This window comes from Panthera uncia (assembly GCF_023721935.1).
Source record: "Panthera uncia isolate 11264 chromosome C1 unlocalized genomic scaffold, Puncia_PCG_1.0 HiC_scaffold_3, whole genome shotgun sequence".
NCBI classification, from domain to species: Eukaryota; Metazoa; Chordata; class Mammalia; order Carnivora; family Felidae; genus Panthera; species Panthera uncia.
In genome coordinates, this window is record NW_026057584.1 from 94,333,666 (window position 1) to 94,354,953 (window position 21,288).

The window sequence follows — 21,288 nt, forward strand, 5'->3', positions numbered from 1 at the left end:
CATAAAAGCTTTTGTATTTCACACGTTAAGAAGGCCCTTGTAGTTTACTTTGAAGGTGGGGAAGGGTTCTTCAACCTCAGCACTATTGAGTACAGGGGCTGATACTCTGCTGTAGGGCTGTCCTGAACACTGCAGGGTGTGCATGGGCACCCCTGGGCTCTACCTACCTCAGGGCCAGTAACACTCTCCGATCTTCCACCCACTATGTGCCAATGTTCCCTGATCACCGCCAGCTGAGAATCACTGTGTTGGACGTTAGAACACCTTTGGAAAAGTACACAAGAAATCAGGCACAGCGCTTGCCCCTGGGAAGGGGCACTTTGGTTTGCTTTTTTTTTTTTTTCCACAGTACCTTTTTAACTCTTCACAAGCACATCTATTTCTTATTGAAACATAAACTTAAATACAAAAAGAAAACTAAAGAGACAAGGCAGGAACACTATTTAGGCAAGAGTATGCCACTGTGGAAATGCCCGCAGCCCTCTCAAATTATTTTTCCTTTATTTTTTATTTATTTTCAAATATTTCCCTCACGAACAGAAAAAACAAATCAACATCTTTGCGAAACGTTCATTCTAGCCCATGAAAGACTTTCTATATACATGGAAATAAACAGTCATTTTATTTCTTTTTAAGTTTTATTTTTATTTATTCTGAGAGAGAGCATGCACGCATGTGCCCAAATTGGGGACAGGCAGAAAGAGAATCCCAAGCAGCCTCCGCATAGACAGGGCATAGCTCGATGCCAGGCTCAAACTCACAAACTGAACCATGAGATCATGACCTGAGCCGTAATCAAGAGTCAGACACAACCGAATGAGCCACCCAGGTGCCCCTACACAGTCATTTTATTTTTTTATTTTATTTTTTTTTAATTTTTTTTTTAACGTTTATTTATTTTTGAGACCGAGACAGAGCATGAACGGGGGAGGGTCAGAGAGAGAGAGACACAGAATCTGAAATAGGCTTCAGGCTCTGAGCTGTCAGCACAGAGCCCGACGCGGGGCTCGAACTCACGGACCGCGAGATCATGACCTGAGCTGAAGTCGGCAGCTTAACTGACTGAGCCACCCAGGCGCCCCGCTACACAGTCATTTTAAAGAAAATATTTCTGGTCCGTCCTTGGAATCACTTATTTTACACACAATTTTACGCTTGCTCCAGATCAGGGTGGAATGAAAACAGAAAAGGAGGGTATCCGTGGCCAGGCAGGCATCCAGTCCCCAGGGCCTCAGTGAGAGGCCTAATCAATTTTGCAAAAGGAGCAAAGGGTTTGAAGCCAGGAAGCCTGGGTTTCTGAAACTCTGTTCTACCACCTTCTCACCCTGGGGCCCTGCCCAAATCACAACCTCCCTAGACGCCAGTTTTTATTTATGAAACGGAGGCTGACGTGAACTTCATCGCGCCTCTGTGAGAACTAACTCACGTGAAACACGCAGAGGTTTTTATGCACATGTCAAATATTATTACCTTTATTGCAGAGTTATACACATCCTGATTCCCAACCAGAGATAACCCTTGGCTTTACCACAAGGAGTTGTATCATTGAAAACAGCCCTAGGGTTGGACTCACCAGCAGCAACAGCAGATCCATAAGGGTGGAAACAAGTATGAAACAGGTAACACAGCCAGTAGAGCACAGAGTTGCAAAGTGATGGGCGCCAGACTGCCTGGGTTCTGATCCTACTGGGTGACACTGGGCCACTTCCTTCACCTCTACATGCCCCACAGTCTGTCTAGAAATTGGGGATAACACTAGTACAGCTGATGGTCATTAGTTGCCACAGTTACGTTCTACAAAGTCACAGTGAACCTTGAATTAGGGAATGCTGAACCAGTGCTCCCACGGGAAACATAGCATTAGGTTCCTGTGAGCCTCTAGCCACATTTCTGTCAACTGATCAATTCATAATCATGTTTTGTGTTTCTGTTTTAAGACACCTATTTCATATTGTTGACTCATTAACACAGCCAGTATTGTAACTCATGCCTCATGATGCTTAGCTAACACACATCAATTGTCTGTAAGGTACATCACAGCCTTCCTGCACCTAGGAACACGAAACAGCACTTTAACATTATGTTCAGGGGCCATTTTAAACCATAAAATCACCCAAGAAAAGTTCAAAAGTTCCCCCAAAGGAGGGGTACTAATTAGACCACAAGGACAATACTTAGGCACAGTGTGAGACCTGAAACAAGAAAGTAGAGCGTTGCATTGGTCAGTGTCAGCTAGGAATGTGCACATCAGGCAACTCAAATCTCCCTGCACTCTGGGTGTGTCTGTGAATGGCCACAAAAGCACCGCCAACTGTTGATTTTGCCGTTACAGATACATTATAACAAGGAGGCAAATATCTCACAGAATCTTCAAATAACGAGGACTGACTGAACCTGCCTCACAGAGTTGCTCGGATGATTCAATGAATTAAGACAGATACAGCACTGAGAAGTCTACCATCATGGCACCCGGTGAGTATTCAATAGATGTTAGCCATTACTGGGGAGACAAAAGGCTCCAAAAAACATGACATGGTGTAAAAAGCCTAACAAAATGATGAAAGGGGGACATAGGTGGTAACAGAGAAACACAGAGGGAATATGGCATGGAGGAAAGGTCCCAAAACTCCTATTTCTTTCCCTCAATCTCTCACTGTATCTATTTATTTCCCTTCCTTTCCACCAAGAGGTTACATACCTTGTGGCAACCATCCACCTTTTTGCTCTTAGATCCATTCTCTGCACACTGTGCCCTTTTTGCAACATATGCTAGGAAACCACATCTCCCAAAGCCCACTGTCATCTGGTTTTCATGCAGGGTTGACCTACGGGAGGCACCAGCTGAAGCCAGGAGAGCAGCACAGGGAGGAAGCCAGGGTCTCTGCCCAGCGGCATCCTCTCCATGGATGCAGCTCTTCCCACGAGGCCCCGCGTTATCTTTGTGATTCCACCACCAGCTCCCACCATGCTGCAGCCCCAGGGGTGTGACAACCTCCTGGCTGGTAATCTCTGGATTGCCACAGATAGACTTTTTGGTATCTCACCACTTCCATCCCCTCCATACTCACTTTTCTAGTCGAGTTCTCCCGCCACTCAAGTACACACAGGCTCCCGAAGGATGCTATGCCCTGCAACTCTGCCCAGACTCTCCCCCCATACTCACCTGCACCCCGCACCCTCCCATAATCTCACCTCCCTTACTTTGACTCTCTGGCTTCCCTGGATTGAGAGCAAATAAAAGTGTTCGGGGTTTGGGGGTTTCTTGCATGTATGTGCGCTTTTCAATTCACTGTTGCAGGAAGAAAAAGCATACTTATGGAAACATTAGAGCTACTTCAGCTTTTTATCAAATTACATCACCACGGCCACCTTTCAACATGGGCTACTGGCTGCCCCTGCACCAATGGTTTCCTTCTGCTTAAGTGCTATTTACTTTTTAAATACTAAGCATTACTCTCAACTCATAAATACCTGGATTGAAAAAAACCCAAATGCGGCCTATGGCACATAGCCAATGTTCTCTCATAGTCAGCACTGGTCATTCCTGGCTGCTGACAGCAGCCTGTGTAATCACTGTCCGTGAATTGAGGCAACTTCCATTCTCTTTGCTTTCCATTGTTTCTCACCCCACTGCATAAAAATGTAATGCCTGACCATCATCATGAGCAGGCATAAAAGGGGGAATAAATGAGTTCACGTGGATAAAAGAATGTAACAGCGAACACGGTTCTGCTAAGTGAATCAGAGAATCGGGAGAAGAGAGGCTATGGACAACATTTGCTACTCAGTGAATCCACGTTCTCTTCTCCCCCAACACGCAGCGAGACTATGTTTTCCGGCAAGGTGGGCCAGGTGACTGAATTCTGGGTAATGGAAATATGAATGGCAAGGGGCTATGTGCTACCAGGCCTGGCTGAAATATTCTACCTGGCTGGCTGCTACATGCTCCCCACAAACCACAGACTACAACAGACACCCCTGCAGAGTGCATCTGGAAGGGCCTGTCTTCAATGTCAGAACCGATTTGGTCTTGGTCACCAAATGACTTCTAAAAGGATCATTACCCCACACCACCACCACTAGCCTAAAACTACGAACTAGAAAAAACTTACACTGGGTGCAAACCGACCACACACACAGCCACACACATACATGAAGGGAGATCCATTTGTTACAGAAGGTCCCTCATGCAGGACACATACCTTCCAAAAGAAATGGTCAGACATCTGCTTGAGATGACCAAAGGAGCATATGAAATAATCCCCAGCATGTTCCTTCTAGAAAGATTTCTACAAGGAAACCCATTTGGGCGGGAGACTCAGGAATAAGCACCTGTTCCTGGTCCCCTGTTTCCCGTCGGGGAGAACAGTGCTGTGCTAGGCAATTTTCAACTTCTAGCACAAAAACCAAGAGGCAGAGATGCAAAGGTGGGCCTCCCAGCATATGAGGTACAGAGCTAAGACTCACGACTCCTAAACCAGTGCTACTCAAAGTTGGGGGTGGGGGGGTTCACAGAGCAGGGCCAGTCTACAAAGTACTTAGTGTGTAAAGAATAAGCACCAAACTTGAGGGTAAGTGTTTTGGAAGTTTTATGGCAATGTGACAGGATAATTTTCTGTCTTTGAATCCACTAATAAAACTGAAGTCTTGTATTCTGCACTTTTTTTTTTAATTTCACTTCCTAATCATTTATTTTTGTTGTACCAATCCATGATGATTTAGAAGTTTTAAAAAACCGCTGTTTCTCCAGTCACCGAGAACCCCCAAACTCTTGAGCCCAATTCCCAGGGTTCCCACATGGCCTTCCCCAATCCTCCCTGCCTCACCTGGGTTGTCCTCCAACCTCCTGGCTGGGCAACTCGCTCACCCACCCCCTCTCAAGATGGTATCTCATTAGATAAGTGGCGGCAAACTTCCCAGAAGCCTTTTTGATACACGAGCTGTGGGCACTGATTCCTGTAAGCTATCAGGAGGCTCTGATCAAAATGAAGAGTTAAGTGAATGATCAATCAACACAGCTAAAATAACACAGGACTCTGGTCCCAGAAAATGGTCACAGTAAGAGAATAAATGACTAGAAACCTGTCCATGGGCCTTACCCATGTTAATTAACCTGAGGGAGAGCCTCAGCCTGCCCCACAGATGCTGTCTATCCATCGCTCCAAGCCTGAAGGGACAAAATAAAATGGCCATCACCTCTCTCCTCCAGGAAGGCTGACATACATGGGAAATTACATACTGGCTTTGGGAGACATAAGAGGCCCTCAACAGAGTGAGTCGTCTCTGTGTGTGGCACCAGGTATGATGAAGTGAACAGCCTTCATCATTGCAAGGCCATAGGACGTGGAGACAGCATTAGCTGTGCCAAGCAGCAAACTGAATTAACCGTTACAAGGGAGTGCTAAACTAGGGGCGCCTGGGTGGCTCAGTCGGTTAAGCATCTGACTTCAGCTCAGGTCATGATCTCACAGTTCATGGGTTTGAGCCCTGCGTTGGGCTCTGTGCTGAGAGCTTGGAACCTGGAGCCTGCTTCGGATTCTGTGCCTCCCTCTCTTTCCACCCCTCCCCTACTCACACTGTCTCTCTCAAAAAACAAACTTAAAAAAAAAAAAAAAAAAAAAAAAACAAGGAAGCCCTGAACTAGCTGGAGAGGGATTTAAACACATACACATCTTCTTGAAACTGAACGGAGAGAAAAGCAAATTGATAGCAAGGACATAAGGAAAGAATGAACAAAGGAAACCACAGGTAAGGGTAGATCCAGGTAGCACCAACCATCCTCAGAGTGTGGGTATGCTGGGGGGTGCTACAGGTCTAGGTTCCAGGCAGACCCCATTTTTAAAAATGTCCAGGGACTTGGGGCACCCGGGTGGCTCAGTTGGTTAAGCGTCCGACTTTAGCTCGGGTCATGATCTCACTGCTGATGAGTTCGAGCTCTGCATCAAACTCTGTGGTGACAGCTCAGAGCCTGGAGCCTGCTTCGGATTCTGTGTCTCTTTTTCTGTCCCTCTTCTGCTCACGCTCTCACCCCCTCAAAAATAAGTAAACGTTAAAAAAAAAATTTTTTTTTTTAATGTCCAAGGACAGAAGTATGGTAATTTTAACAGAAGCACCTTTCACAGTTAAGAAGACATGTGTCATCAGGAGATCAGAAAGGGATCCACCAGATACGGTGAGGAAGGGGTGGAGGGGTACCTGAGTGTTTTAGTTAAGTCTCCGCACTTCTCTGGATACTTGAAATATTTAAACATTTTATTTTTTTCAGGTAAAATCAGAGAAAGATACATGACATTGTTTTGAAAGCTCTTGCCAGGGACCAAGAATTGTGATTAGGTCCAGTCAAAGCCAGGCATGTCTTATGAAGACAACTGCTCTACCCTTACACATGTGCCCTGGCGATGACATGTCCTCTACCCCCGCAGCCACATCCGTCCCTTCCCTCGGGCAGGGAGAGAAGCAGGGTTTCATCCACCATGCCCGTCCATCAGTACTGGGCGGCGGCTACCCGGCATGCAGTCCTACCGTCTCTGGGGCACTCGCTGGGCTCTGAGAGAGAGGAATGAGATGCCAATGTGCACCACAGGCAAAGGGCCAGGATGGTGACAGATATTCCTCAGGTACCAGTCTTCCCAAAGCCTGTGGCCACTATCAAGCTGGCTCAAGAGTCTCTTCCTACCCCACTGCAGGCAGCCTAGCCACCTACACACTGGACTTGGCTGCACAGCACACAGCCAAGGTCAGGCACTGACATTTCCTAAGACATGACTAATGTCCTGAGAACCGCAGAAAGAAATCTGAGCACAGGCAGAGAAGGGGTTTCATTTCAATCACATCTCAGGCCTGCCATCTAAGCCCCCACTTCTTCCAAGATTACTCATCTTTGACGCCAACAGGAAAACATCATTAACTTGAAATCCCATAATCTTCATTTGATGATGAACATATTTCAATGTCTATACTACCGGAATAATAAAACACACACCTTTTTCTACCAAAAACCTTTCCCGCTTCAGACTCATTCTTTCAGCTCGCTGTGCTGCCATGGGCCAGGAGCTGTGCCAGCCACTAGTGCTGAGAAGAACAGTTAAGGCCAATCCTAGCCCTCAAGGAATTTACAGTCTACTAGACCCACAGTAAGTAAAAGGCATTCTGATTCCACTTCACACCTTCTTCACTTTCTTTGGCTGTATGTGTTCACAAGATCTCCTGGTGTGGCTCTGGTTTTTATTTTTACCACAAACACTGCATCTTTCTCTTTAGGTCAGGTCTTAAGAAATCAAAGTTAGAAGGTGGTTCTTTGAAAAACTGGGGCATTAAAAAAACCAGGTATGGGATCTACAAGGCCCATCTGAAGAGCCTTTAAGTTTGTTTGTTGTTGTTGTTGTTTAATGTTTTCTTATTTTTGAGAGAGAAACAGAACATGCGAGCAGGGCAGGGACAGAGATGGGGCGGGGGGCGGGGGGCGGGGGGCGGGGTGGGGGGAGGGGGTGGGACAGACACAGGATCCCAGGCGGGCTCTGCACTGACAGCAGTGAGCCCGATGTGGGACTCGAACTCACCAACCATCAGAACATAACCTGAGCTGAAGTCAGATGATTAACCGACTGTGCCACCCAGGTACCTCTGAAAAGCCTTATCTGACATCTATTTTCCTCTCTTTTCACAGGCTCTGTGGTAATCAGAGTTAAACAGTTATTTGTTCTTAAGAGCCTGACCTAAACTGATTCATATGGTTACGCATCAACATAAAGATAAAGCCAGGGCAACTACTTCCTGAGAATGGAGATGGTGCGGGAAGAATGGTGATGTTTCTCTGCCTTCAGGAAGACCCAACAACATCCACACTCTCAGGAGGTGCCTAAGTGTGTGAAAGCCACCTGCTTCCTATTCTGAAGGCTACTTAAAAGGATTATAAGAAATGCAAACTCAGGCACCTGGGTGGCTCAGTCGGTTAAGCGTCAGTCTCTTGGTTTCCACTCAGGCCATGATTTCACAGTTCGTGAGTTTGAGCCCACATCGGGCTTGGCACTTACACTGCAGAGCCTCTTGGGATTCTCTCTCTCTCACCCTGTCTCTCTGTCCCTCCCCTGATTATGCATGCTCTCTCTCTCCCTAAATAAATGAATAAATAAATTTTAAGAAAAAAAAAAGAAATGCAAACTCATCTGTGATATGGCTTCCCAGTTACAAATGTCAATGCCAGCCAACTCTGCTGTGTTGGGAACCCTTCCAACAACAGGTTGACAATAGCCCAATTCAACGGCTCTGGAGGAGGCTGACAGACAGCTGCTCTTTCAGTAGTTATTCCCAAAGGAGCCAAAAGGCCTCCTTCAAAGGCAGCTAGATATGGCAGGCTCAAAAGGGAAGGTGACAACATATTTGGGCAGATAGACAAAGCCCAGGGGTGCCACACATGCCAACATGTCTGTCTGCTCCATGAAGGCTGTCAACCCCACAGAGTGCACAGCTGAGAGCAGGAGGTAAGGGCAGACACAGACACAGGGTGGTGGGAGGAGGGGATCACAGCACAGGATAGGCAGAAAGATCTTCATCCTTCCCACAGCATAAGCCCCAGCAGCTGGGGATCAGGGACCTCAGACCCAGCTCCAGGTCTCCAGGACGTCAGCCACTACCCCCAGCTGCCATGCCTGCCAAGTCTCAGAGGGCAGTAAACGAACTGCTCTGTCAGCAGTAAACTCACTTCCAAACAGACTCCTGAAGATACACTGTTCAGTTGTCCAGCCCCTGAAATGAAGTCCCATTACAATTAAGTCATGTGTGTACATGGTGGGGTGGGGGAGATGGATTAAATGTGCCTATTTCATCTTAGACAAAATTCCACATCTTCAGAAATTCAGAATCCCTTTGAGGTTCCAAAAGAGACACTTCTTGTTTCTCTGGTTCCTCCCAGCAGGACAAACTCTGAAGGTCACAGCTAGAGAGAAGCCTCTGATAAAAGTCACATGGTCATATGATTTTCTAGCTCTAACATTAAGGCTTTTATATTCCTATCAGACATTCGTCTGCTTGTGAGTTGCTGGGGTGTTTTTTCCCCCCACTGTGGTATTTTTTTCCCCTGTGATGTTGTTAGAGACAAAGTGTGTTCAAAGACCCACATACATCAAAGAAACAGGAATTAAGTATGTTTAATGTTTCATTTTGTTAGCCCCATAACCTTGACACCCAAATCCTATCAGACTGTGAAATCCAAATACTCTGCTCCCAAGTCGAACATCTCATTCATCAAGGTAACCCTCAAGGGTGGCCTGGACACTGATTTTAATTGCTACAGGCTATTCAGACAGTTCAAATAATAAAGTACTTAGCACATTTCCTCCCCCATAAAATATGTTCGTAACTGAGGACTTAGTACATGTACTTCTTGAGCAATGGCTCCTTGATATAGACAGTTCGGAGACTGTGCAGTCTTTAGGAATCATTCTGTCCAATTCATCGGTTTGACTTCTATTCCCACCATGACCCTCTGTGTCAGGTTTGGGATGAGTGGCTCTGAAGGAGCCAGCCATTCCATGTCAGGGTAACCGGCCATGATCAAGCTAAATCAAGTTGTGTTTGATAATGACTGAATAAAATAATCAATGGACTTCTGCTCTAGTCACGTGACTAATTCTAACCAGCTAAAATATCCTTACCCAATTATCCCAAAAGATTAAGCTCCACCAGACCTTAACCAGATAGCGAGAGATGTCCCCTCAGGATTGGGGCGGCACTAGCAAAGCCACCTCTCAGCCCTTTGGGACTAGGTGTCTATATTCTCACAGTTCCAAATGCTAACATCTGACTCAACTATTTGCACTTCTCCCTCCCAACGGCAAATATCCTGGGTCTGTAATCGGCCACATGAATATCTGCTTACTTCAGTACTTACATGGCCTAATGGATCCTCCTCCAATGCTCACTTCAGAACAGTAATCACTCCTGAAATCACAAAGACAAAGACACTGTTAAGTTTCTCCTCTTTAACTACTTGATCTATTGCCAACAGGTTGACAAAGACCTTCTATGGACTTTATTTCTCCCATTTTGGAACCCAGTTGCCTTTCAACACAGTCTCCCAAAAAGAGATAGCCTAAAAATAGCCAGCTGGGAAGCCCAATCACTTCAACACCCAAAGGCATTCACCTAAAAAAAAAAAAAAAAAAAAAAAAAAAAAATTGTATGATCGCACGTGTTAAGACCCCAAATCATCCATTATTAGCTCAGTAGGAGCAAGACTATGTTTGGCAATGATGGGGCTTCTCCAAATCTCAGGAGGCATTAAACCCAAGCTTTTACCAATTCTAATGCTTTCCGGACTAGACTGCATTAATATACACACACAGTTCCAAATATATGTATGCACACATTTTTAAAAACAGATAGCTCTATTACCAAAAACTAAAGAGTTTGCAATAGAAGATAAACCCAATTGAATTACATGCCTGTTCATTCAAATGGAACAGATTACTTGTAGCCACTTCACCTTCAAGAAGAAGAAAAAAAAAAAGAGTGAAAAGCATTTTAGAAATAGATCTATGTGCTTCTGATGAAGCTAGTATTTTCCCTCTATAATATTCCTTTATAAAATAAAAGGGGGGGTACATGTCCTTTAACAGATATATACTGCATGTTTCTGATATTCCTGGAATTTGTCAGCAGAGAATTAGAAAACTGAAATAGTTCAACAGTGAGGGAGGGAAGGAGACAGGGGGAATGGAGGAAAAAATAAAAACCATGCTGCACAGACCCATCTTCAAGCGGACTGCCCAGAAGTATTCTAAGACTAACCAACTGCTTCACCACTGAAGAACCTCATGGAAGAACATGATGCATCATTTTCTGCTACAAAATGTGTGAATTAGGCTATTTTTTTTTAAGTTTATTTATTTATTTTGAGAGAGAGAGAGAGTACAATCAGGGGAGGGCCAGAGACAGGGTGAGAGAGAGAATCCCAAGCAGGCTCCGCACTGACAATGCAGAACCCAATGCAAGGGCTTGAACTCACGAACAGTGAGACCATGACCTGAGCCGAAACGCAGAGTCAGATGCTTAACCAAGTGAGCCACCCAGGTGCCCCTGAGTTTGGTTATTTTTTAAATCAAAATCTTTTACACCAAAATTGTTATATGGTCTACAGCATACAACTAATTACCCCTCGCAGCATTACCACCTGTGTGTCAATGATCTCTGAGCAATACCAGACAGCTGTGTGCCAGGGCACTTGGAAGAGGCTCGACCAGTGGTCATTCCAAACCACCAACTCCAGCCATCAGTCCTACCTCAGAAATGTTTACTGAAGAAGGACAGAAGGTCAGGGGCACCTGGGTGGCTCAGTCGGTTAAGCAGCCGACTTCGGCTCAAGTCATAATCTCATGGTTAGGAGTTCGAGCCCCACATCTCTGTGCTGAAAGCAGAGAGCCTGCTTCAGATCCTCTGTCTTCCCTCCCCCACTTGCATGCACTCTCTCAAATAAACATTAAAAAAATTTTTTTAGGTGGACTTCATTAAAAAAAAAAAAAGAAGGATGGAAGGTTAGAAAGCACTCCGTCAATGTCAGTGATCGTGTGGCCCCCTTTTTATATCAGTCTCCATTTGGACACAGCTCTGAGGTGAAAGAACAGTTTATAAGGATGCAATACTGTGAAACCAAAGAAGCTGCTAATTCCACCAAGTCCAGTCATCAAGATGTATTTTAAGAAAACAACCCTGAGCATTTTGGTCAATATCAAAACCCCTTCAATCATGTGTAGTGGCATAAGCTAGCAAAATGAATATCCATGTGCCTTAGACCTAAATGATAAAGGCCTACTTTCTGTGTTTTTTCTCTTTTCTGTCTGTTTTCATCAACATCTCAACTGGTGCATTACAGGGCAATTTTCCGAGTGAGGGCTGGGATCGAGCAGTTAAGACTGTATGATTTTTTAAATGTGCATGATGTGCCTCCTCCCCCCACAAAAAGTTCAATGCTCTCAAATCTGAATTTTTCTTTGATAATACATTAACTAAAAACTCAACCTTGATTTCCCCTTAAGCATCAGACAAGCTATTCCCCAAGTCCTATGAAAACGAGTGCATTACCCTTGGCTCTATCATTAGCAAAATTCATGGTCACTATGAAACCAAAGGGCCATTCATTCCTATCCTCAGCAAACTTTCATGTTCAACTCATCTTAAATTATCATTTGCTGAGGAGCTAAATAAGTAAAACATTAATGAGAACTTATAGTCACTTCTAGCTAGGTGTCTAGATCAAGTAAACATGGAAGGAAGTCCTTTCTCCTTCCTCATTTTGTTTTTCAGTTTATTCATTTACTTTGAGAAAGAGAGACAGAATGGGCAGTGGGGAGGCAGAGAGAAAAGGAGAGAGAATCCCAAGCAGGCTCTTCACTGTCAGCACAGAGACTGATGCAGGGTTCAAACTCGCAAACCATGAGATCATGACCTGAAACCAAGCGTCTGATGCTTAACCCATTGAGCCACCCAGGCACCCCTCTCCTTCCACATTTTCAGAACAGCAGCACTTTACAGCTTCATCAAGATTTCACCCACACGTTTGTTTTCTGGGCATTAATAGGCTCCCTCACTCTCTTCTTGGGCTCATGCTTTGATTTTCCTCCCTTTCTTAATTACACCTAAATTAGGAGAGCATTTGTAAAGCATCATGGGAATTCAATTCAATCTAAAAAGAGGGGCGCCTGGGTGGCGCAGTCGGTTGAGCGTCCGACTTCAGCCAGGTCACGATCTCGCGGTCCGTGAGTTCGAGCCCCGCGTCAGGCTCTGGGCTGATGGCTCGGAGCCTGTTTCCGATTCTGTGTCTCCCTCTCTCTCTGCCCCTCCCCCGTTCATGCTCTGTCTCTCTCTGTCCCAACAATAAATAAAAAACGTTGAAAAAAAAAATTTACAAAAAAAAAAAGAAAAAGGTGCTGATCACAGGAGACAAAGTGAAAAAGTAGCCAGGAAAAGCTGGAATCCCATTTTCAACCAACATTTAACCCCATGATTTGTTATTTTGGATAAAAGAGATTACAAATGGGTAGCAAAATACCCTACTTGACCAGCTCTGCACTCTAGGGTGGTATTCTATAAGGAATCTGCCCTGGAGTTTCTTGCCTCCCACCCCCTTCCCTTGCATGTTTGAGAATCACCGCCACAGAATCTCCTTTGGATCCAGTAACACATGACGATGGTGGCCAATTCCAAACCTAGGGGTCTCACACCTCCTCACCCCTCATGTCCTTCTGCACCAGAATCTTCTGGGTTGATCCCCTTCTCAAGTTTACACTCAAGTTTTTCACCGTCTTATTCCCTATGAACCATGTCTCTCCATGTCTCAGAATCATGATGCCAAACAACCATGGACATAGCTCAAAACAGTCTTTCCCTGTCTCCTTTTCTGGAGGTTAATAAGCCAAGGTGGCTCACGGACAGCACCAACGCTGTTCCATACATGTATTCATGTGAGAAAATAGTTGAAGGGAGTGTATGGCTCTGTCCAAAGTATCTTCATGCCTACAGAAATCATTTCAAATGATAAGATGTACCTACTGGTACCCACGAGAGAATCATAAACATGTTTATAAGCTTTTATCATTCAATCCTCCTGATCAAATATCAGATAATATCAGATAGTCACATAGCAAAAAAAAACAAAACAAAACAAAACCACAATGGCAATGCTGGCTTCAAATGGCTTTCATCTTATGTGGGGCAGGGCACCTAATTCACCACACAGTGAAATTTTGCACAGTTACAAAGATCTAAAGCGATCCTTGACATCAGAACTTACACAACCTTAACCTTAAATACTTTTGGTTGCAACATACTTCAAAACTTTCTAGCACCTTTCCATTTCAGGGAGGCCTCTCATCGCAATGCCATTGAAACTTTCCCCCCAAATACAGTCCAATCTAAATCTGCCCCACATTGCTCATGCTGCCTGGACTCAAAGAGAGAAGTCCAATGCTCACAAGCTGTGTGAGGACCACCAAGTGGCTCTCTCAGTCTCCATCTTCTTGTGTCTGAACAGAGGTGATCATGGTGTCTCATTCACAGAACGGCAGTGGGATTCATCTGAGCTAACACAACACAGCCAGAACCACAGCTACCACCTCAGACAGACAGGGAACCCTCCACAAATATTAGGGATTCTGCTACTGCTGAACGATCATTCATAGGATAAAAAAAGGCAGCTCTAGAACCAGTCATAAGCCTGGAACCACAGCCTCTCGTAATGCTGGTTACATCAGATTTTCATTTTGCTAACAGCTATTTTGCACAGCAGGTGTGACAATAACAATGATTCAGAGGCCGGGGACTTGCAATACCCTTAGTTAAAATGACTGTTCTCCTCCAGATGGTCCCCAGGTAAAATGTGTTTGATGGACAAGTAAAAAAAATTCAAACCTTGCAACTTGAGAATTCATAGGTAACTTGAATTCTAGAGATATTTGTATCCATCAAAGTTTATCCAAGATTCAGGGGCACGCGGGTGGCTTAGCTGGTTAAGCATCCAACTTCTGCTCAGGTCATGATCTCATGGTTTGTGAGTTTGAGCCCTGTGTCCAGCTCCAAGCTGACAGTACAGAGCCTGCTTCGGATTCTGTTTCTCTCTCTCAGAAATAAACATTAAAAAATTTTTTTAATAAAACGTTAAAAAAAAACCACATTTATCCAAGATTTTACCAAGACATGAGGACAGTGGGCCGGGAGAGCCAGGGACACCATTTATCTAGGTTTACCCCTGTTTTTTATGGTTCACTCACAACGTCAGGAAGAGCAGAATCCCTTGATAAAGCTTGCACACCATCCCCAAGAGTGATTAGTATTTTCATCAAGATTATTTTAACAGGCACCAAGGAATTAATCTTGGAATTCAGTTGCTTGAACCTTCCCCAAATTACACCTGTTTCTGTCCTTTGGCCCAAAGGTTCTCAACATGCAGTCTCAAATCAACAATATCAACATCATCTGTGAAGCTGGCAATGCAAAATCTCAGACCTCACCACATCCCTACTGAATTAGAAGACACTAGGCTGGGGCCCAGGAGATTCAGATGCTGGCTCAAATTGAAGAACCACTTCCAATAGGCTATTAACACATGGGCTGGGGCATCAGAACATACAGCTCTTTTCCTTCAACTATCTGGCATTTCTCGGATCCATAAAACCTGCTATAGGATGATGTCAGCTGTTCCGTTTATTTTTAATTCTTCATGATGAGGCTGATGATGATTCATTCAGCACCTTATGTGATCACTTAAATAGTAAGGATCCTTCTTGCCCACCCCTAATGGAAGGTGACTGCTGCCTGTTATTTCTGCTGTAATTACAGGAACAATTCAGTAACAAAAGCTTGTCCTTTATCAACCTCAGCAAAAGCTGTAATAGAGAGTTATAATTATAACACTCCATTCTTTCCCATAATGTGTTCACAATAATGTATCCTTTGAAAGTGATCATACCACATGTCATAACAAGGAAACACAGAACCCAGGATCAAATTTAGCTTATTGTAAATAGAAATCAAAACTCCAAGTGTTTGGGCGCACCTTTTCCAATTGACATCAAACAAGCACACGTTAGCCATCCGGCTGTATCTCATTTATTTAAGTGAAATATGGGGGCTGGGGGAGGCGATTTAATGCATTCTGTGGTCCTAAGGTAACCTCACAATACTCAACAGTTATCACCAGACACCACCCATCATCTAACTAATTATCAAAGCAGGAAGCATTAAGGAGCATTTCCTAAATAATAAATAATCCTTTTCCCTACCTTTAATTTGTTGATATGTGTATTAATTTGGAGAAGTTAATTTCATACTTGTTGTGAGGTCTCCTGATGAATTGTGAATACCAGCATATTATTAGTTTCCCTTTCCTTTTTGATTAATTTCACACTTATGCTGGATAAGAAAGGTTAGATTAATGATGTCTGGAAGACAGTGTTCAGTTCTTGTAAGATACTAAATCAACCTCATGTTCAAGTAAACACAGAATGCAGATAAGGAAATGATAATGGAATTGTCTCCAGGATGTGTTTAAGGTGCCATGCAAATAAATGCCCAGAAACCCAGAGTGTTTAAGCTGTAAACTCCACTGACTACTCCTCCAGAAGGGGAGGAGAATAAAGGCCAGAGTTCTGAAGACTGCAATATGCATCAGTAAACCTGTGCCCTTACCACTGACTCCAGAGATGAATTGATTTATCACACTACAATTCTCAATTTTCCAAGGGTCCCTCTGTGTATTACTTGTCTCTTCCCACCCTTGTGTTTTCTAGACTCTCTACAACAGTCTCAGGACTCCTAGCTCAATAGGTATTGAATAGACAGGTCGCCTTCTACAGAGGATAAAAAGGAGCATAAACTCAGGCTCAACATGCAGCTTCAGTATGCACATACATGCTAATCCTATTTTCTAGGATAATGCCTACATTAACGGAGAACCTGCTATGTACCAAGACACCAGGTACCTTGTATAAGTTAACATAACCACAGCTCTTTGAGGTACAATTACACACAGTTTGCAGATGAAGAAACTGAGGCTCAGAAAGCTACCTAGCTTGCTTAAGTGACCACCATCTTCACACAGATCTGTCAAGCTCCCAAGCCTGGAGTCTTCCATTCCACACTACTTCCCCAGAACATGAGTAAATAGAACACTTATGGCTGCCTAGACATTATTCCAGAAGACCTGAAAACTACAGACATGCCATTTTCCTCTAAGAAACTTCCCTGCCTACTCTAGCTCCAACTGACCTTAGTCTTGTTTGCATCTCAACATTTAAATACAATGTCACGGTTCTGTGCTATTAGACTAATGTCCACTAGACTATGCAGTGTCTTAACCCTCCCTGCACAGACAAGCCTGCCCAACTGAGACCTATATCCAAGTCCTAACACAGGGATCGGTCATCTCTGGTCATGGCCTCAAGCAGTCCTGTCCAGTATGGTAGCCACTTACTACATGTGGCTCAATTCAATCACAACAAAATAAAATTAAAAATGCAGTTCCTCAGACACACCAGCCACATTTCAAAGGTCCAATGTCCCCATGTGGCTAGTGGCTATCGTATTGGACAGTTCAGCTACACAACATCTCCGTCATAGCAGAAAGTACTACCGGGTGGTGCTGGTGCAGAGAAGAAGGCATGCTCTCATTTAATATCCTACCAACAGTGTGCAGGAGGACTGAGTCTGTTCACCATAGAACTCATCAAGGGTACCATCCGACCAACTGTGGCCATACCTATGGGTCTTTGGAGCTCATCCTTTAAGGAATAACATTCCGTGACAAGTTAGGTCATTTGTAGACTTAGAAATAAAGGGCAGGCCTCGGAGAAGAGAAATGAGAAGAAACAATCATCATAAGCCCTTCCATTTGAGAATAACCATGCTAACCAACTGTAGGTCAGGAAAGACTCAGCAGCAACCACAGCCGCATGCACAAGGGTGTCCCTGAGGCATACCCTCACTGAAACACTCTCTCAAGAAGTTAATCTCCCCTATTCCTCCTTGGCAAGACAAAATCCCCAAATTTGGTCTCTTGTTTCTAATGATTAAAGAAATCAATGCAAGGACACCACTTCTCAAATCACTCTCACCCAACTGCTTCACTAAAAGTTGGATAATTAGCAATGAGACAAGCCTTTGGTGACAATCAAAGTCTGACAGAAGGTTAGAAAAGAGAGCCTCTGTCCCTGTGGTGACACCTGACCTGGAAGGAGTTACTTCAAAGATTTCCAGGAATTAAAAACTTGAGAAACTCTGGGTACAGCTCCCATCTAGGCCAAGATCCTAGGAACATACTGTTGGTTACAATTAGATTAGAAAGCCTGGGGTACAGCACACAGAATGTTAAACATCAAGGTAACTGACCTGACCTTTGAGGATTACAACCTCCAAGTGCACTGAGCATAGCAGCTCTTCCCTTGGTCAGTTCTTCATTGCTTTCCTCTCCCATGCTCCCTCCTATCTGCACAATATGCCCAAGACAAGTCAGTCTCCATGGCTGCCAACATGGGTTATAAAGTGGTGGACCCAAGTCCACGTGCCACCTTCAATGCCAACGCCTTCAGGTAATTGCCCTTATCAGTCCCAGACTCCAGATCACACCTGGGCCTCTCTCACCACAATGAGAAAGTAATGAATGGGAACTCTGTAGAGCTAGGAAAAGAAATCCAGGTGGAGAGTTTTCTAATAAAAATGCAAATCAATTCTTTCCTGTGGAGTGAAAGGGAGATAAACTAACACATTCCTCTCTTAGAGCCTATGAAAATCATCTGATCCTGGATAAATGTTCCTCTCTCACCTCAGTCATATCAGTAAGGCCCACCCTTGCCTGTCTTCAGGGCATTACTCACCTTTGCCCATGGAATTACAAGACCTAATGAAAGTTCCAGCATTAACCCTTCCTGCTCAGTGGCTCACAACAATGGCTTTGTGACCTGGTGGACCTTCTCCAGCCTCATCCCCCTCCCTCCCAATCCATTCCTGATAACCTGCCAGATGCACCTCAGGAACACCCCCCCACCCCCCACCCCCCCACACACACATGCACGCACACCGTCTCACAAGGTGGCTTAGTCCACCATTTCTAAGATCAAACCCTGGCCTTGTCCGCCCTCCTCAATCAGGGCAGACAAGGCACTAGTCTCTCTTCTCCCTGTCACCATGTCTTCCCTGCCCTCAACACATCCAACTTACCCCTCCCACATCACAAACATCTACTCTGGGAAACTTTCCCAAACCTGAAGTGCTGTTCCCTCCTGTGTGTGGTAACATTCAAAACCAGAATGTCAGCTCCTCAAGAACAGGGCAGGTCATACTTTTCCAGATCTCTGAGGAGCATGTTAGACTCAGAATCTTACACAAAACCGATGTTTCTCAAATATTTGATAATCCACTGAAAAGAGCCCCAATCCATGCTTGTAAGCCCATTAGTCTGACTGGATTCTCAGACCACTAAGACCCCTTCAATACACAGTTTATTCACCATAAGCCCATGGAGGCTCCATGCTGCAGGACGGAGCCCAGACTCTGGGCTGCCTCTGCCTCATGAATTCCAGCTCCACCACTTGCTTGGCAAGGCACTTAATACCTCTACACCTCCCTTTCACCTTCTGTGAACCCCAGGTAATAATAGTACCTACCCCCAGGAGCGTGGAGGGTTCGAGACAATGGTAAAGCACGTAGCCAAGCACCTAGCACCCAGTAGACATTCAACAAATGTTACTCTACCCCTCTTTCTCCTATTATTAGTAAGCCTCCTTCAGAGGACAGGAGGGGTGCCTGGGTGCTCAGTCGGTTAGGCATTCGACTTTGGCTCAAGTCACGATCTCACGGTTTGTGAGTTGGAGCCACTCATTGGGCTCTCTGCTATCAGCACACAGCCTGTTTCAGACCCTCTGTCCGCACCCCTCTGCCCTTTTCCCTGCTTAGGCTCTCTCTCAAAAATAAACATTTAAAGGCAGGGGGGATGACGAGACATGTAGCATAGAAACAACATGGTTACAAGGATTAAAATCACCTGTGTTCAAATCCCAACTCTATTCAGATCCTGGCTGTGGGACCTCGGGGAAATTATTCAACCACTAAGCTACAGTATCTTTATCCCTAAAATGTGATAAATAATCAACCTCAAAGAGTCAGTCTAAGGATTAAGTGAGGGACTATATCTGAAATTCCCAGTACATGGTGAGCAGCTCAATTAATGGCATTTACTAAAGAGGATTTTAATTCAAAACAAAACACAACTGGAAAAGGAAACAAAACAAAAAACAAAAAACAAACAAAAAAACCGTCGTGCTCCTTGCTCACATCTGTCATCTCCTTCCGGTCACATTCTTTAAGCTCGTAAACCAGGCCGGCCTTTCGGCTGACAACCCCCACCTCCTGGGTCATGAGCCAGAGTCCTCACACAGGGAATGCATAAAAATTACATTGAGAGCTGCAAGGAGACTCATTTCCTCAAGGCAAATATGTGCCTCCTCATTTTTATAGCTTTGTCAATCTCTAAATATTCATAGCTGCTCATATTTACACATAACACTAGCAAGGCCATTCCTGAATGGAAAACACACTGCTACTATTGGTTACTTTTTGAAAAATGAATCTGTGATTGAAACCAGTCTAACAAAAAAGAGCCCCAAGTGCAGAGAGAAAAAATATTCACAGATATGGAATGAACATTCCAGTGGATAAGATGTTACAAACTTCACTAAAGACAGTCCCAGCCAGGAGGATACCCTTTAATGGGAAGAAACATAAAACTCTTTCAGATACATTTTGCAAGGTTTTGCAAACTCAGAGGGGCAGTCAGAGCACAGGGAGGCCCGGGGCTCCCACTCTCTGCCTACCTAGGGCCCCGGGGGGCTACTTAGTTTCTTTCTGCTCCTCCAAGGTCCTGTCCTGGGGCCCACGGGGCATCGCGGGTGGGAGGTGGTAGAATCCTTGACCCAGGTCTCAACTGCTGGAGGGCAGAGGAAGGGCACGAGGCCAGAGCTCAGAAGTTATAGGAGTTACCAGGTAACCAGGTTCGTGCCAGAAATACGTGTCCTCTCGGCCACAGCCTTTACTGCACAGTGCTGGAAAATGACTTCACTTTCTTCCGGGGGCTCTCAGGCCCAGCCCCGGCCACCAGAGCAGGGCCCAGCAGGCTCACCACACTGGGCTTGCTGGGGCACACGGGCTCTTACCTTACCAAGTCGTCTGGTGCAGAGAGAAGCTTCCCCTCTGATGCAGGCCCTAGGCGGGAGAGCTTGTCAGAATCCAAGGGGCGTGAGCTAACCGGGCTGCTTCACAAGGGCCTCCATCTCTCTGAAGACCCACCAACGCACTGCGCATCTGTGAGTACTGCAGGCAGCTCTCTGCCCAGGGCCTCCTCACCTGCTCCAGCTGCCCGGTTCTCCCTGTTCTCCCCCAGCCCACACCCACCTCGGGGCTCGCAGGTGGGGCTCGCTCACACGGCCAAGTCAGCTGCACCCTCCGGGCCGGTGGAAGCCTGACGCTCCTGACAAGTATCGGAGAACATCAGTGAAGGCTGCGGGGCAGCAGAGCAGTGGCTGGTGTTGCTGGATGCTCACCAACCCGCCAAGGCCCCCGTGCAGTTTCCAGGACAGACCCATTTGGGAGCTACAACCACGTGCCGAAGCAGGAACTGCGACACAGAGTCAGAACAACCTCACAAAGTCGCACAGCTGACAGGTGGCCGAGCCAAGGACGTGCACCCCAACTGTCTAACCACAGAGCTCTCGCTCATCACCTCGGGACTGGCCCCTCTCGACCGTG

General features: G+C 45.3%; 1 protein-coding gene across 4 annotated transcripts in view; it reads right to left on the reverse strand.

Moving 5' to 3' along the window:
• Positions 1 to 21,288, reverse strand: part of MGAT5 (alpha-1,6-mannosylglycoprotein 6-beta-N-acetylglucosaminyltransferase) — a 340,181-nt gene that overhangs the window by 283,099 nt on the left and 35,794 nt on the right. For 2 of the 4 annotated variants that reach the window (XM_049616196.1, XM_049616194.1), the window contains exon 2: positions 9,890 to 9,939. The gene's annotated coding sequence lies outside the window, so the exon portion shown is untranslated. Of the gene's footprint in view, positions 1 to 9,889; positions 12,683 to 21,288 lie in introns of those variants that run through there. The other 2 variants (XM_049616195.1, XM_049616193.1) reach the window with 1 other exon arrangement.